This window comes from Leiobunum rupestre, chromosome 2 (genome assembly GCF_980474605.1).
Source record: "Leiobunum rupestre chromosome 2, qqLeiRupe1.1.hap1, whole genome shotgun sequence".
Classification (NCBI taxonomy): domain Eukaryota; kingdom Metazoa; phylum Arthropoda; class Arachnida; order Opiliones; family Sclerosomatidae; genus Leiobunum; species Leiobunum rupestre.
In genome coordinates this window covers 65680108-65694121 of record NC_143385.1, presented here as the reverse complement: position 1 = coordinate 65694121, position 14014 = coordinate 65680108, and positions in this window count along the sequence as shown.

The window sequence follows — 14014 nt, the reverse complement described above, 5'->3', positions numbered from 1 at the left end:
GAAATATTAACCGGTAAATTTCTTTGTTTACATTTTTTTTCCCGAAAAAAATCAATTTAAACATGGATAACGATTAACCGTCCCCGACCTCTAAGCCCAGTCATAGACTAAGGAAGGTTTCACAAGGACATTTCGCGCGTGGTAGCACGTACCCCCTTTCTGCCTTTCACTGTGTACTGAGGTAGTTCCTGGGGCGAACGGCCGCGCGCCTAGCGGATTTGTGGTGAAACGGCGATCACGTGGGTTATTTTAAATTTATTTTAAAATTGTCGTCTGCTATTTATTTTCGGCTAGGCATTATATTAAGTATTATTTCATCAACGAATTTGATATACATTTAGTCATTTACCATTACAAATTTGATCAGGAACCAATGTTTTAGGTTCATTCTCACCAACTGATGATAATGATGGCATTGAATCTGAAACAATTGATATGTTAATGAATTACCTTAGAGATATATTATTTAAAAACTTGGTACATACCATTAAATAGGCTTTCAAAGTCATCTTCAATGGAAATCATTATTAAAATCTCACTACTGTTTACCATCAAACCACGTGTTTTTTGGGATAAATGAAAAGCACGTGCTACAAGTTCACTAGTCTTTGGTTCGCACCAGCATTTTGATATACGTGGCGCCCTCCCGTGCTGAGACTTTACAAGGTTATAAATTCGCGCGCGAAATGTCCTTGTGAAACCTTCCTTAGTCTATGGCCCAGTTAAGTTGTTCGGAGGAAAATTAAATTATATAATTTTAAAAGTACCATCTCATAATTATAGGAAAATTGAATTACACGACTTCATATAGAACCATCTCAGACTCAGAATTACAAGAAAAATTATTGATGGGACTTCATACAGTAAAATTTAATTACATAACTTCATATAAGATCATCTCATAATTATAGGAAAATTGAATTATAGGACTTCATATAGGACCATATCAGAAGAATAGGGGGGGGGGAATAGGCTGGCACCGGTCAAAACAGCGCAATCACAAAAATTTTAAAATTCAAACAAAACCCCAACACAAGTCAGTCACGCGTGTCTGAGTGACGGTACATCAGGGAAAGTGGCCTCGCCCCCGACGAGAACACCCTCTGTCAAACAAAAAGAAAACAAACCAATTTGAAGCGAGTTTCGTGAACGTGGACTTATAACGGATTTTAAATTTTCCTGTATTTCGGGAGAGCAACTATAATTAAATGTTACGTACCTCAACGGGGGGTTCGGGGGTGAGGTGGTTACGTCTGTACCCCTCAAAGCGGTACGATACAAAGGGAAAGTGAGCCTCGTGGGACACACAGGTATCGGGACTATTTTGGGGAGGGGGACCAAAAAATGGGGAGGAAGAGAACGAAGATAAAAACAGGGCGGATCGACAATGTCTGAATGAATAATAGAAAATTGGTTCTCGGGCCAGATAACCCCCCGTTTGACTGTGCTAGTATTGATTGGATTACGTCATTCTCGAAAAGGTATCCCGAAGTTGTGATTTTTTGATGTTCTCATTTGTCTCGCGCCACTCATCCCCCCCTCTCCCCCCTGAGGGAATAGGTAGAGGGTGTTTGCGATTGATCAATATCCAAGGACGTAATTTGGTTTCCCAAAGATTCGTATTAGACTCTGGTATTTTGAGATTTACAAGTAATGCTACAATAATTTGTATAACACAACGCCGAAATTTACAAAATTAACACACTCCAAAATTTATCGAATTATGATAATTTGGTAAATTTTTGAGTGTGCAGAGGCGTAGCGAGGGGAGGGCAGGCGGGGCATCCGCCCCGGGCGCCGGCGGTCAGAGGGGCGCCAAAGAGGCACCCAAAGTATTAAAACGGATATTGGATTATATATTACACTTGTTATTGTTGAAAATTAAAAAGTTGAATTGTGAATGTGGCATTTTTTGCCATTCGGTAGTCAGTTTTACGGGCGTTTGAAGAAAGATAAAAAATATCCGTTTTTCTTTAGAAATTAAACTACAATAATTAGGAAGCTTATTTTTATTAACCATTTAGTTATTTTTAAAAGTTCTCGAACATGACTAAAGGCTTAAATTAGTGATATTTGTCAATTTTACGGACAGTTTTGTGAGAGAATGCTATTATATAGAATGTTAAAATTAATTTTATTTTGTTAAATATAATAACAATTATCTGTTTGTCATACTTCGTAATTTAAGTCTGACCGGGCGAAGGGGGGGGGGGCAAGCCTGATAATGGGTATATAATGGGTAGCCGGGGGGGTGCAAATTTGGGAGTTTTGCCCTGGGCGCCCAAAATCATCGCTACGCCACTGTGAGTGTGATAATAAACTATCACACAATTTGGTAAATTTCTCCCTCTCCAAATTTCCAAAATTATCACATTCCAGAGTTTACCACTTTATCACACTTCTAAATTTAACCAAATTATCACATTCCAAAATTTACCAATTTATCACACTTCTAAGTTTACCAAATTATCACACTTAAAAATTTACAAAAATTATCACACTCCAAAATTTGCAAAAATATCACACTCCAAAATTTACCAAATTATCACACTCCAAAATTTACCAAATTATCACACTTCTAAATTTAATAAATAATCACACTCGCAAAATTAACAAGAATAAATTTTTTAAACGGTATCAGACGCCAAATTTACCATATTATCACACACACAAAACCGTTTGATTAACCTATAACTGACGAAGACAAAACTGGCAGGCCTGCTAAAAACTAGTTACAAGCCACCATTTGATGGGTTACTAGACCACGCGTAGGGGAAACGTCTATTATTGTATTAAAAAATAAATTTATAGCTTAAAATCAGTTCAATTGCCTCAAAATCAGTACAATTATCTAAAAATGAGTTCAATTATCTCAAAATCAGTACAATTATCTCAAAATCAGTACAATTATCTCAAAATGAGTTCAATTATCTCAAAATCAGTACAATTATCTCAAAATGAGTTCAATTATCTCAAAATTAGTTCAATTATCTCAACATCTGTTAAGTTACCTTAAAATCAGTTCAATTATCTAGCAATCGGTTCACTTATCTGGCAATCAGTCCACTTATCTAGAAATCAGTCCAATTATCTCGAAATAAGTTCAATTATCTGAACATCAGTTAAATTATCTCGAAATCAGTTTATTACCTTGAAATCGTTCAATTATTTTGAAATGTTGAACCAAAATCAGTTCAAAAATGTTAATAAATAGTCCAAAAATATTAAAATGAGCGTAAAAAAACAGGAAATCGAAAAGAAAACGAGAAAATATAAAAATATCTTAAATTCAGTTTTCCGCAATAATTTTTGAGAATGACCACGTCAGGTTCCCGTCCCCTCCGTGAAATCTAACACGGGTAAATCGTTACCATGGCAACGGCGCAAAACCTTATATGTATTAAAGCATATTTAGGGGAACTCCGAGACAAATTTTCCATTTGTTCGCGAACAAGATAAAACAAGTAAAAGTGGAAGTTTTCCGTCTCTTTTCCAGTGGCGATTTGGGGCCCAAATTCGAGGCAGTTGCGTCGGCTCTCCAGAGGGGGGCTTATTAATTATGGTCCCACGACACGAGACGAGCGCTGTTATCAGTGAGCTGAAACCCGATGCGTACACTTTTCCCGCTGTTGCCCCTTTCACCCAAATCCACCAGGGATGGGCACGCTCCTCTCATTTCGAGCGTTTTTTGCGAAAGAGATTGAGCGTTAATTTCGCCTCTCAAAAATGTGTTAACAGAGAGGATGGCCCATTTCGCCTCTCAAAAATGTGTTAACAGAGAGGATGGCCCATTTCGCCTCTCAAAAATGTGTTAACAGAGAGGATGGCCCATTTCGCCTCTCAAAAATGAACAAAAGAGTTTCGTTTCTCAAAAATGAACTTAAAGAGAGGAGAGCCAATTTCGATTCCCAAAAATTAACATAAAGAGAGGAGAGCCAATTTTGTATCTCAAAAATGAACTTAAAGAGAGGAGGGCAATTTCACCTCTCAAAAATGAACTTAAAGAGAGGAGGGCAATTTCACCTCTCAAAAATGAACTTAAAGAGAGGAGAGCCAATTTCAATTCCCAAAAATTAACATAAAGAGAGGAGAGCCAATTTTGTATCTCAAAAATGAACTTAAAGAGAGGAGGGCAATTTCACCTCTCAAAAATGAACTTAAAGAGAGGAGAGCCAATTTCACCGCTCAAAAATGAACTTAAAGAGAGGAGAGCCAATTTCACCGCTCAAAAATGAACATAAAGAGAGGAGAGCCAATTTCGATTCTCAAAAATGAACTTAAAGAGAGGAGAGCCAATTTCGATTCTCAAAAATGAACTTAAAGAGAGGAGAGCCAATTTCGATTCTCAAAAATGAACTTAAAGAGAGGAGAGCCAATTTCGCCTCTCAAAAATGAACTTAAAGAGAGGAGAGCCAATTTCGCCTCTCAAAAATGAACTTAAAGAGAGGAGGGCAATTTCGCATATCAAAAATGTGCTAAAAGAGAGGAGGGCCAATTTCACGTCTCAAATATGTGCTAAAAGAGAGGAGGGCCAATTTCACCTCTCAAAAATGAACATAAAGAGAGGAGAGCCAATTTCGTTTCTCAAAAATGAACTAAAAGAGAGGAGGGCCAATTTCACCTCTCAAAATGTGCTAATAGAGAGGAGGGCAAATTTCACCTCTCAAAAACGAACTAAAAGAGAGGTGAGCCAATTTCGCCTCTAAACATTTCTTTGAGCGCGAGCGGAAATCGCGGGAGTTGAGTTGTTCATTAAGGGTTGTGCCCACTGCTCGAAACCAACTCGTTCGTAACGAAAACGCGTAACACGAGAGTGCTTTAACTGTTTTAATCATTTCTTCCTCTCCCCGCCGCTACTAGCAGATACAATTTTTGTTTTCGTTCTTCGCCGTTAAGAGCGACGACGAATTAGCGCGACGCCACCTGCCGCTCATGTCACGCAACTAAAACCGAACACCTCCCTCACACACACATACACACACACACACACACACACACACACACACACACACACACACACACACCAGCTTCCAAGCTAAAATTAAATATTTCGCTTTCGGTTGCCTAAATTTGCCCCGTGTACCCAGAGAAGTGGCCCGGGGGGCACAGAGCCTTCATCTTGAGAGTTACTATATTAATTAATTATTATATTATTATATTAATTAATCATTGAATTGCTATATTCAATAATTATTGTATTAATATATATATTAATTATTGTATTACTATACTATTGAATTATTGAATTAATATATTCATTAATTATTGTATTACTATACTATTGAATTATTGTATTAATATATTCATTAATTATTGTATTACTATACTATTGAATTATTGTATTAATATATTCATTAATTATTGTATTAATATATTCATTAATTATTGTATTACTATACTATTGAATTATTGTATTACTATATTATTTAACTATTGTAATACAATATTAATTAATTATTATATTACTATTTTATTGAATTATTGTATTACTATATTATTTAACTATTGTAATACAATATTAATTAATTATTATATTACTATTTTATTTAATTGTTATATTAATATATTATTTAATTATTGTATTACTATATTAATTATTATATTACTTTAATAATTAATTATTATATTACTTTAAAAAATAATTATTGTATTACTATATTATTTAATTATTGTACTATAATAACAATTATTATATTACTATATTAATTAAATACTATATTAATTATTATAAATATATCATATTTGGTAATATTAATATATACGATATGAATTATTTTAAATTCGTATTATTTTGTTGTTTTTATTTTTAATGTACCAACTTAAAGCTTCATATTATCATTACGGTATTTTCCAAAAGCATATCTAAGTTATAAGTAAAAAATTGGGAAAATTTGGTATTTGTGAATAATACTGTCAATTTTGGTCAACATATTATAAGAAAAACCTGGCAGAACTTCATAAATAAATCGGTTCTTAATTTCGTGTATTTGTTTACGAATTTTAAGATTAAAAAAAAACCGAAATCATTCAAGTATTTTCTGGAAAAGATTATTTTGTTTTGATTGATTTTAGCGTATTTTAGCGCGTACAGCTTCAATCAATAAAATATTGAAATTTACCAAATTTAAGTCAAAATAAATTTTCCTATAGAAACTACGATCTACGAAAATCCTGAGAATTTCCTTAAAAAGTCTCCAAAAGCGAAGAAAAACCTGACTACCAGCGCCATCTAGGGGCGTGAAAAGGAAACTAAACTGTTAATCATGTCCTCCCGGGCGCCCGCTATTCAAGGGGCTCAGAAAACAGGCGTCAAAAACCATCTTAAAATACAGCCGCCTTCGCGCAGACCCTTCTTAGTCAGGCGCAGTTGACTAGGCTATCAACACAACGCACCCTATATAACGTCAGCGTTATCCCACTAACAATTGCGATTGACGCGATTTCAATAGATCACCATTAAGTACGGCTATGAAAACGGTTTCAGGTTAAGTTGTCGCGTTTTTAAGAAAAAGACGAAATTGCCTTTTTCGATTAAACGCATCATTTAACAGTTTTCGCGCCTTTTTTATTGCGGCAGGTCATTCCCAGAGGGCGTTGAAAGCCTGATAGGTGCCTTAAAACGGGGTCCCAGATTCCCGGGTGGCCCGGGCCCGAGGAACCCGACACCGAGAATAAAAATCCAAACTTCTTCGACAAAATTAAGCCAAGCTGCTTTTTCGGTTGAAAATTACAGTTTGGTCTCACATTTTAGTGCAGCGCGTCATAGATGGCGCCAGAATTACACTCTGATAAAGGGATATAGTTCATTAATTACGTTTGGGTGGACACCATTGACCAACGTGAAGCAGTCATTGGATATCCAGAACTGACTGTCAGCGTATACAGTGAGTATATAGAGAGCTTTTCGCTTCGTCGCTGTCTGTTCTACGAATCTATCTAGTGAAGCGTTATATTAGAATGAAATTAATATTAAATGAAAATTTATTAAATTAAACTAATATTAAATTAAACTAATGAAATGAAATTAAATTAAATTAAATTAAACTAATATTAAATTAAACTAATGAAATGAAATGAAATGAAATTAAATTAAACTAATATTAAATTAAACTAATGAAATGAAATTAAATTAAATTAAATTAAATTAAACTAATGATATTAAATTAAAATTAATTGCGTTAAATTAAATTAAACTAATGACAATAAATTAAATTAAATTAAATTAAACTAATGTTATTAAATTAAAATTAATTGCGTTAAATTAAATTAAACTAATGACAATAAATTAAATTAAAATTAATGATCTTAAATTAAATTAATCTAATGACAATAAATTAAATTAAACTAATGGCAATAAATTAAATTAAACTAATGACAATAAATTAAATTAAACTAATGACAATAAATTTAATTAAACTAAACTAATGATATTAAATTAAATTAAATCAATGACATTAAATTAAAATTAAGGACATTAAATTAATATTAATGACATTAAATTAATATTAATGACATTAAATTAATATTAATGGCAATAAATTTAATATATATTACTGACATTAAATTAAATTTATATTATTGACATAAATTAAATTTATATCTACGGCATTAAATTACATTTATATTTATGGCATTAAATTACATTTATGTTAATGGTATTAAATTACATTTATGTTAATGGTATTAAAGTAAATTTATATTAATACCATTAAATTAATGTTAAGATTAAAATATTATTACTTTACTTTTCTCGCCAAATATAGAATTTCGTGAATGTCTATGACGACTTAAGCGCCGGACTATATTTTGACTTTTGGCACCTTGTTTTGTTTTGTCATTTTCTATTTGCAGAGGAAATATTAGCCCCGAGGCTTAGGGCGCTACGGTTTCGAATTTAAAGAGAGAAGCTACTAAATGGAAAAAGAGTCTGCTTACATTTGCTTATTTGTGTTTAACGTAATTAGCACCAATCACCCTTAGCATCTGTTCACTCTGGTGGTAGAGATATGAAATTAGTTGATCCCCAAAATAGATCCCAGTCCCTTTAAGCTAAAAATGCTTAATTTTTAGATAGTTTTAATTAACGCGTAATTTGACAATTACGTTTCATAAGTTTTGTCCCGGCTTCTATTACCATAAGTACATAATTAATTGTCACGTAAGTGTGTCAGTTTTAGTAACAATTTTGCTAAGCGTTATTTCTCAAATCATTAGACATTCTTTTACTAAGTCATTAGTTAGGAGTAATAATTAGAATAAAGTCAATTAGCCTTTTCAGATTATATAGAGCCGCATAGTGACCAACACGGGAAGCTTACTAAATATAAACAAATATATTATTGGTCCTAGATAGTGCATCTTCGATTAACAGGTCCGTTCTCAGTAGCCTAAATACGCTCTTTATCGTAATTAATTGAAAGGTCGTTGTTATACAAATTTCATTATTAACAAATATTTTATTGGTCCTAGATAGTGCATCTTCGATAAACAGGTCCGCTCGTCCGTTCTCAGTAGCCTAAATACGTTCTTTATCGTAATTAACTGAAAGATCGTTTTTAAACAAATATCTAATTTCATCCGAAACTAATTCAGACTTTTTCAAATGGTCAATATTCGTGTATTCGTACACTAACCTATATTTCAACTTAACGGCATTTTGGAAAAGTTATGACAAGTTTCACGAGTTGTCCCAAAACGTACTTCGTTTTGAATTTAATTGCATAAAAGACAGCGAGAAATCAAACTTGTCCGAAATTCCAACTCACGATTTGGATGAATAACTGGATGGCCGAAAGACGTCGCTGCTGTCGCTCTTGTTCGTAACGTTTCCGATGCCAACTCCCAGATGGCGACACTTATCCTAGACGACGCCGTTACGCTTCGCTCCCCAAACGAAACAGTTAGGCGACACTTTATTCCGACATTTACCTGCAATTATTACAAAAATTAATTACAAATAATTATAAAAAATAATGTATTCATTTATACTTGTTAATTAGTAGTGTTGTGTGGCGCCATCTTTAGCACAATTGGAGTAGAAACCTTCTTCATTGAATAGATTTATTTTGAAATTTCTAGATCCTAAATTGCAGATGCTCTGTCTTGTAAATAACAAATCGACTGTTTAGTTGGCGAAACTTCTCACGTTCTCCGCTACGTGACTCTGTCTAAACTGAAAAAGCTATTTTTTTTGGGTGGAGGAATAAATTAATTTGATTTGCTACCATTTGTTCGAATTCCGATGTCTAAAATGAAGTTCCAAATATCTGCGCTACATTTTTAATATTTAATCAAGAATTTATTTATTTCTGCTGTCGGGGAATGATGCCTGAGTATTCGCGACCGAAAACTATCGCAACGCCCCCTTTGGTTCGCCATTGAAACCTAGATAGGTAGCGGCTAAAGCGGACGCTATTAGTTTTTCCTCATCGTTATTCATAAATTTGACTGAATAAATAATGATACTTGCATTTTGGTATAATTTTTACATCGTTTACTTTAATTTTGACAAGTTTATTTCAGAATAAACGGTCTTATAACTTTTTAATTTGTCCGTAGCAGACGCTAAATCATAGGCGCTACCTCGGAGAAGCTAGCGCCGTTACGCCACCTATCGTTAAAATATTTTATTATAATTGATGAATTCGTATAAAACCTTTTTTTATATTTAACAATAAGCTTCTTAATCATTTGGTTAAGATCAAAGTTAACTTCTTCATCGTTTGATAAAGATCAAAGTGTAGTAATATTTCGCATCACCAAAAAACATAACTTGGTAGAAAATGTTTTATTGAAATTTAATAATAAGCTTCTTCGTCAGTTGGTTAAGATCAAAGTGTAGTAATATTTCACGTCGAATACCACATATTTTAATTTAACAATAAACTTCTTCATCAGTTGACTAAGATCAATGTGTATTTAAGCGCCATCTGTCATAAATACGCGCATTAAAATCGTACTTCAAAGGGATTCCCTCTAAATGTTTGTTTCCTTGTAAGCTATTTGTAAATCGGTCTATTTTCAAGTACCAATATATATAAAGTAAGTAATAGGTAAGCTAATTTGGCAAACAACACATTTATTTTTCGTATCGTTTCTATGGCAACAGCAAAGCATCAAACCATGTAAATTCAATTCCATAGCAACTCCCCAAAATAAACTTTAATTTAGAGAACAGCTAATTTAAGCAGCGCTTCGAACTGGCCTATTTTTAAACGCTCCCACTAGTGTCCAGGTCCTGGAAATCAAATTATCGGGCCAGAACCAAAACAATTTCGATTTCAGTGAGAATTATCGATTTTAGAAAAAACAATTATCGATTTTAGAAAAAAACAATTATAGATTTCATGAAAAATTATAGATTTCATGAAAAACTATAGATTTCATGAAAAACTATGAAAAACTATAGATTTCATGAAAAACTATAGATTTCATGAAAAACTATGAAAAACTATAGATTTCATGAAAAACTATAGATTTCATGAAAAACTATAGATTTCATGAAAAACTATAGATTTCATGAAAAACTATAGATTTCATGAAAAACTATAGATTTCATGAAAAACTATAGATTTCATGAAAAACTATAGATTTCATGAAAAACTATAGATTTCATGAAAAACTATAGATTTCATGAAAAACTATAAATTTCATGAAAAACTATAGATTTCATGAAAAACTATAGATTTCATGAAAAACTATAGATTTCATGAAAAACTATAGATTTCATGAAAAACTATAGATTTCATTAAAAACTATAGATTTCATGAAAAACTATAGATTTCATGAAAAACTATAAATTTCATGAAAAACTATAGATTTCATGAAAAACTATAGATTTCATGAAAAACTATAGATTTCATGAAAAACTATAGATTTCATGAAAAACTATAGATTTCATGAAAAACTATAGATTTCATGAAAAACTATAGATTTCATGAAAAACTATAGATTTCATGAAAAACTATAGATTTCATGAAAAACTATAGATTTCATGAAAAACTATAGATTTCATGAAAAACTATAGATTTCATGAAAAACTATAGATTTCATGAAAAAAATATAGATTTAATGAAAAGTTATAGATTTTAGAAATAAAAATATAATCTATTTTTGGAAAAAATATCGATTTCAGAAAACCAATTACAGATTACATGAAAAACAATTATCGATTTCAGAAAAAATTATCGAATTCAGAAAACAATTCGATTACAGAAAATATTTTCGATTTTAGAAAAATGTTATCGATTTCAGAAACAATTAATTTTGTGGAAATAAAATTTTTGTATTAAATGTTAAATTCCGATCGATTTAAATACAAAAAACTTCGACTAATACAAAAACTAGTTTTCAGCCAAAATAAAATATATATATCGTACATTATCGCAAGTTGAATTATCGAAAAATGCGAATTATCGTGCGGCCTCTAAATTATCTCGTGTACGATAATTATCGTACGTCTGGCAACGCTGCTCTAAACAAAACCACCGTCAGCAGCTCTCACGGAATTGATACAAAAAAGAAAACCAATAAGAAAATAAAGGAATTACTGAGGATTTCCAAGAAGTTGAAATACCGGAAAATGGCCCTCATACGTCAAAGAAGGGAACTAACTTATCATATTGATTGAAGGGCCAGGAAAATACATCAAACGAGAAGTTTTTTGCCTCGGATATTTTCATTTTATTTGATAGGTTATAAGCGGGAGACGACGTGTATGCTCTTGCAATTTACTTGCACCTTAGATCTGAAGGGTTTTTCCCGGAACTATTAGCCCTTAACTGGCTGAAAATCTGATAACAGCGATATTTGAGTCGATAAGGGCTTCCAAAAACGTGTATTCTTGGAATTTTTCTAAGACATATAAAAAACATACACTTTACACATTAAAGGGTTACTAATACGGGTGCCAGTTAACACGATTTTTAATAATATTTTTAATAATATTAATAAATATTCATAATCTTTTTGTTAATAATATCACAAGTAACATATTAATAGTAAAGTATGATGGGACGATTAATCGCATTAATATTAATAATATTTTTATTTATATCAGAAGTAACATTAAATTACAAGTATTACAACGATTAAATACAATAATAACATCAATATTTTCTATTAATATCATAAATAACATATTAAATTACAAGTATGACAGAACGATTAAGCACATAAATAATATTAATATTTTTTATTAATATCATAATTAACTTATTAAATTACAAGTATGACAGAACGATTAAACGCATTAATATTATTAATATATTTTTAATATCATAAGTAACACATTAAATTAAAAGTATGACAGAATGATTAAATCCATAAATAATATTAATACTTTATATAAAAAACATAAATAACACATTAAACTACAAGTATAACAGAACGATTAAACATAAATAATAATATTTTTATTAATATCACAAGTATTATTTCAAATTACAAGTATGACAGAACGATTAAATACATAAATAATAATAAATTATTTACTAAAATCATAAGTAACTTATGAGGTCATAAGCATGAAAGAACTATTAAACACATTAATATTAATATTTTTTATTAATTTGATGGAAATATTTACTAGCGTAAAGCGTTTAGGTCAGAAATTCAAATTAAACAATTAGCTTTGTCAGTTAACATTTGTAATGTTAAAAGCGTTTCAATTTTCGATAAGCCTTGGTTGCTCCGTAAAAAAAAGAGGGCAGCGTGAAATTTATCGGTTTTCGTTATTCCTGGTTATTCCAAAGACTGGTAACTGCTAGCGGAGAGTTTTCAATCCTTTACCACATTTTGTTTAATTCATAAGTTGTTGGTACAAGTAAAATTAGTGTTGCATATCATTCTATATTTTTGTTACTTATATTAATATATTTCATACTATGATTTTATGTTACTTATGTTAATATAATTCATACTATATTTTTGTTACTTATGTTAATATATTTCATACTATATTTTTGTCATTTATCTTAATATAATTCATACTATATTTTTGTTACTTATGTTAATATATTTCATACTATATTTTTGTTACTTATGTTAATATATTTCATACTATATTTTTGTTACTTAATTATTTTAATATATTTCACACTATATTTTTGTTACTTATGTTAATATATATCATACTATGTTCTTAAGTTACTTATGTTAATATATATCATACTATGTTCTTAAGTTACTTATGTTAATATATCATACTATGTTCTTAAGTTACTTATGTTAATATGTTTCATATTATTTTATGTTAATACATTTCATACTATTTTATGTTAATATATCATACTATGTTCTTAAGTTACTTATGTTAATATGTTTCATATTATTTTATGTTAATATATTTCATACTATTTTATGTTAATATATTTCATACTATTTTATGTTAATATATTTCATACTATTTTATGTTAATATATTTCATACTATTTTATGTTAATATATTTCATTCTATTTTTATGTTACTTTCATATATTGTACACTATTTTATGTTAATATATTTCATTTTTTTATGTTACTTTCATATATTGTACACTATTTTATGTTAATATATTTCATTTTTTTATGTTACTTTCATATATTGTACACTATTTTATGTTAATATATTTCATTTTTTTATGTTACTTTCATATATTGTACACTATTTTATGTTAATATATTTCATTTTTTTATGTTACTTTCATATATTGTACACTATTTTATGTTAATATATTTCATTTTTTTTATGTTACTTTCATATATTGTACACTATTTTATGGTAATTTATTTCACACTATTTTTATGCTACTTTTATTAATATATTTCTCACTATTTTTATGCTACTTTTATTAAGATATTTCTCACTATTTTTATGATACTTTTATTAATATATTTCACACTATTTGTATGCTACTTTTATTAATATATTTCACCCTATTTTTATGCTACGTTTATTAATATATTTCACACTTTTTTATTAATATATTCCATACTATTGTTTATGCATTGGAACTTCAATACTAAATAGTTCTTA